Here is a 6,000-nt window from a genome sequence, read left to right on the forward strand (position 1 = left end):
GTCCAGCATGGGTATGCATATCTTCAAGGGAATGCAAGGCACCACCACCAAGGCCTTGTACTTTCATTGGATATGATGAAAGTGTTAAGGAATATATACTTATGGATCCTAAGACTCATGAGGTATTCATAGAGAGTAATTTTCACTTTGAGGAAAGTTCACATAGCTTATCCTCTAATCCTATCCATACTTCATACATTATGGAAACTAATAGTGACAATAATATTAGTGATTCAATAGATTTAGATATGGGGGATCTTATTGATAGTTGTAGAACAAGGTCACAACATCAACACATTCCACATCCATACATTGCTATAGTGATAGGTCCATGTAATTTAGTATAGTTGGGTACACCTTGTCTTCCAATTCCAACATCAGGGGATGACTACTTGAAAAATATTTTAGGTTTGTTTGTGGAGTCCTACATAGTTGATTCAAGAGACATCATAGATGATATACATCTTCTCTTTGATGAAGAATGTCCTTCTTTAGTAGTTGTGAGGGAACACTCTAACCCTCTTATCCATTCTCTACATGATCATGAAGAATATCCTTCTTCAATTGTTGTGAGGACACACTCTGACCCTCTTATCCATTCTCTACATGATCAGTCTTACCAGGTTGATATGATTGTTGATCCTTATGTACAGTAGTTGTAGGAGGTCTCTTTATCATTTGAGGAGATAGTTGGTTCTTTTGGATATGTTCTACATCCATCCTTGTTAGATCTGAACTTGTTCTTTTTAGTAGTGTTGGAAGAGGTGACCATCACTATCAACAAGAATAGTTAAGCAATTTTTAGAGACACCATTCATCTTTAGGATTCTTTCTACACACTGGGGAAGCATCTCATATGTACTTATGATATTATTTCTTCCTAAAAGGAGGAACATTATTTAGCATTCATGGATCAACTTCTACATTGGAGCAACTATCACTGATTGTAATTCTACATTTGTTTGGGGGGGGGGAGACTACCTTTTCTCCTTTCTTCTTCTCTCTTATGGGGGAGACATTTTCCTATTTTGGGATTGTTTTCTTTTCATAATTCTCTATTGTATATACTTGATGTATGTTGTAATGGGGTGGTCTTGATTACTCCATCCATTCATGCATCTTGTTTTTTCATCTCTCTTTTTGGGGAAGGATTTTTCCCATGAGATTTTCCCTTTTCCTCCCCTTTATGAGATATTGCATTTCTTTTGTACATGGGTACCTAACATGGGCTAGTAGCTAGGATCCATCATGCATTTTCATCCTAGCTTGTGTGAGCTTAAGTGCATTCCCCTAAGTTGCACTGAGGGGGGGTGTTGGTGTAAATACGTATTCACTATTTACACCTTACTTAGGTTAATGCATTATTTTATTATTTATCAGGTTAGACACCTAGGATTTTTCATACTCATATGAGTTTTCATGTTGACAACACAGAGGTAAGTAACTCTAATTTAGCACATGGTGTCTACAACACTAGAGTTTGCATAATTAACTGAGTTTTCATGTTGACAACACAATTATTCACATTTTTAATTAAGCACATGGTATCTAGAACATAATTTTATGTGACACACCTTTGTAGTCTTATCCTCTCATCATCACACTAACTCCTATGCTTAATGAATGATAATCCACTTTTGGTGGACATTTGCTTAGTTGTGAGGTTTATTATATTGCTAACTCCTAGACATTCTAGAAGAATTCTAGAGGCCTTTATATTCAAGCACTCCTAGTGTGTATGTACATCAATTAAATATCATATTGTTATTTTGATCATACTTTGTTGGTCCATTTTGTGCTTGTGCTTAAGTTCCTTGATCTTGGGTGATTGTTCCCTAAGAAAAATTCTTACAAGTGTAAATATGGAATTTGAGGTTGAATTTCAATATTAAAAAAATGGAATGTTCAAGATGGTGGACCTAAAAAATCTATGAAATCCTATATGGTAACATCAATTATGGTGTTTGTAATCCCTTTATATAAGGCCACTCATTAGATAGGATCAAGGAGTGATAAGGTCTAGATAATATTTTGGTGTAAATCCTCTAACAAAGTCACATTAATAATGCATATGTAAACCTTTAACAAGATTAACTCATAGCAAAGATAACTTTAGAAGAGTGAAATTATTTGGATTTCTGGTCCTAGGTGGTTTTTCCCTTTATAGGGTTTCCATGTTAAAAATCTTGGTTTCATATGTGTGAATGATTTTTTGTTGTAAGTTGATTTTCATTATATTTAATTATTACTACAATTAGGTAAATGATCGATAAATTATAGGTAGCAATACCGTTATAATACTAATGTTTGGTAAAATAATGAAGATAAAGTTAACATTTTAGAATACAATGTTTATAACAATTAATTTTGAAGAGGAATGAGATCATTGAGTGATTGGTTTTGAAGTCTATAAGTTTGATTGGTACTAAATTGTTTGAAGGGACTGTAGGATAACTAGACTATTAGCCCTCATATGGACCCCATTTAAGTTTTAAAATCAATCATTATATCTCTACTTTTCATGTTGAGTATTGTTAATTTCAAGTAAAGGCCTTGAACCACCTTGAACTAGTTCAAACTAGTTCAACTGGTAGAAATAGGTTCAGAGGTTTAGAGTTCAAGTTAGAATTCCAAGTCCAGTGGTTCAATCTAGTATAGTTGGCATCATTGGTTCAAATTGTTTCAAAGAGGATTCACAACTTTAAGGTTCAAAATTACATTCAAGTTCCTACCTAATAGTTTATAGGTCAGCTATAGTACAATTGGTGTAGTTAGTTTTAGGAGGTACATGCAGGTGTATTATGGTTCATAATGGTTTGATCATCCTAAATAAGAGGATCATAGTTTAAACTCAAAGCATAGGTTCAACATAGTTCAAGTTCAACAATTTGAGGGTGAAGCCCAACTTTAGAAATTAATTTTTTCTAAGTTGAAAATCCAAAGGTCATGTACTTTCTCTGTGACTTCAATGTCAACCTTTGAAAGCATTATGTGAAGTTACATATATGAAATCTCTATTGAGATATAATAAATTTTTTTAATATAAAAAGGATCACATAAATTATACAACATCCTTTATGATTTCCAATCAGTGTCCTCTTGAAAAAATCCTCCAATCAATCACATATAACAATAGAGTAGGATGGAAAAGCCCTTGTGGGAAAAGAGAAATAATTCATCATGTCAAAAGAGAATCATTCTTCTTTTGAATAATAACAATGGAATTTGATAGTATGGGTAAAATTATCATAACATTATATTGCCATCATAAGTAACAATGAGAATGTGTCTCAAATGCATCTAAATTGAGTGATTGGAGTGAGAGAAAAAATCCATATGGTCTCAATTTTAGATACAATAGCCCTAATACAATAGTCTCTTTAGCAAACACATCCCATTAAGAGTCCATGAAATAATGCCACCTTGACAGGTCATAGAATTTGGGCCAAGACTTTTCAAATAGCTCAATAGGTACACCATAATGAAGATGAACCATGAGCATGTAGCAAGGATGTAAAAGCGATAGTTAGGTGTTTTTCAAATGTAACAACTATATTTCCACACCTCATTAATACATCAACCTAAGTATGAGGAACACTCTGTAAACTATTAAATATAATATTAATCGCACATGGATTCTGTCGTGGTGGAGATAGTTTCACCAGTCAATGGGAGTTTTAAGGAAAAATCTTGAAGAATCATGTGAGCAATTGATAGGAGATATGCTCTTGATGTTGCACCTAAAAAGAGATACTCATTCTTTTCTCATAAAATTAACAATCTGAGTGTCTCTTGTTAGAATTTAATTGATCTCTGAACTCTACGATTGTGGCAAATCCTATCCTTTTTAGAGCCAATTTTTAGTTGATGGTGCATGGTATTTGATCTATGTAAAACACATTTTAAGACTTGGTGGATGCACATCCGATAATTGGCACAAAGGGTACTCATAATTTTTACAGAGAAAACCAATTTTAATTTTGCTACAAACATGAAAACCATAGTTTTCTTCACAAATCCAAAGGTGAAGCCATTGAATCACTTCACTAAACTCCAAAAGCATTTTTATGTTAGTTATCATCATGGTTTTGATTAATTTCTTTCCTCCAAGAGTAAGGATCAAGATTATTACATATGAGTGTGCTATTTAATGAGCATCTGTGGAAGTGCAGGAGGGCCTGACCTCTTTGGGTCAGGATCTATCCCTTTTCCATTATAACATCAAAACTATGAATATATGGAAAACAAGGTAATGAAATGTATGGATCATTTAGGTCATGGAGCCCACATTTTATATTTTATAGAAGTATGCAAATATTACAAATAAAGAAGACAAATATGTCACTATTAATTTAAAGGTATGCTATATTTAGCTAAATCTGAAATCATAATTTACAAAGGCTAATTAATTGGTCACAAAACAAAATCTTGGTCACATCAACAAAAAGAAAAAATAGTTAGGTCTCAAGATTTAGTTACCATAACTGAGCAATGGTTTTGATGGCTCTATACATTTTGAAATCAAGAAAGCTAGGGGTTCTAGAATGGGCTTTTCAAGCTAGAGACTTTCTGCTACATATAGAGAGGATCTCTTTTGGTTTTCATTGTAATGTAAATGGGGGGGGGATATATATTTTTTAACTATAACTTGGGTGCAAAGGCAAGGAGATCTTTGTTATTGTTTTTATGTTTGGAGAAAGGGGCTATTAATATACCAAAACTTTGAGTTTGGATTCTTATCTTCTGATTGATATTAATCTTTTAACTACATTCACTTTTCTCTAAATACAACTCTATCTCATTTATTTATGAATATGTTTATTGCTTGGTCTTTGAAACCTTATCTTTTGTATTCTTAGAAAGAGTGGATATGCCTTTTGTCTCTTTTATTTTATTTGTAATTTAAAGGTCTGAATAAATGGACTTTGTGCCATTTATATAATTTTCTTAGTTGTTCCCTTATTTGTGTCTATTCCATGTTTGTGGGTAGATGCTTATGTGTCTTTCTTTCTTCTAGGTTAAAAGAATGCATGTTCGTAGCATAGTGAATTCATTGGAAATATCACATGGGAAACTATAACCTATAAAATTTAGAGAAAGATTATTAAACTCATGATAATCTATCCAATTATTAGCAATGATTGCACTTAAATCTGGGCATCAAGAGTCATTTTGTGTTGATTTTTCCAAATTTAAAATCTATTAACTAATATATATTTGGAAACTTTGATGGATAGAGGAATAGAAGACTAGTTCTATATGTATTTTCTTAGTTATTTTTGTAATATATTTGTGTATGCAGGAAATTGGCAACTTTGCCGAATGACCATGCCAAATAAAAAGGAAGCAAGGAAGATAAGGCCAAATCCCTCCATCATGGAAATCCATAAGATGGATGACAAGGTGATGCATGAGTTTTAGGATAGGTGTAAAGAAAGTATTTCTTAATCTATTAAACAAAACATTAGTTTGAAAGATGACACAATACAAGGTAGGAGAATCCCCAATGGAGATGTTCTAAGCCTCAGCAAATAATCACACAATGGAAACACAACACAAGATACATGATCTGATACCAAATGCAACACTTTATTCATAAATATAACTGATTACATGCAATACACCTAGTTGTAAGTGTAAGAATTTGGTATAGCTCTGATACCATGTAAGAATTTTCCTTAGGGAAAAATTCATCCAAGAACTAAGAACTCAAACACAAGCACAACTGCAAACCAAAAATGGATATGATCAATTAATCAGAGTATGTCCTAATACATTTCTCTATTCAATATATGATATATGTAAACACACTAGGAGTGCTTGTATATAAAGGCCTCTCAGGAAGCACCTAGAATGTCTCTAGAAAGAACTAGAAGATAAGATAAGCATCATGACAGCTAAGCACATGACTTATCCATCATTTTAGATGAGTGAATAAGATTAGAATATTGTAGACACCATGTGCTTAATTAGTGTGCTAACTCCTATATTGTAGACACC

This window comes from Cupressus sempervirens, chromosome 5, assembly GCF_028749045.1.
Source record: "Cupressus sempervirens isolate cs-2001-9-10 chromosome 5, ASM2874904v1, whole genome shotgun sequence".
Taxonomy (NCBI): Eukaryota; Viridiplantae; Streptophyta; class Pinopsida; order Cupressales; family Cupressaceae; genus Cupressus; species Cupressus sempervirens.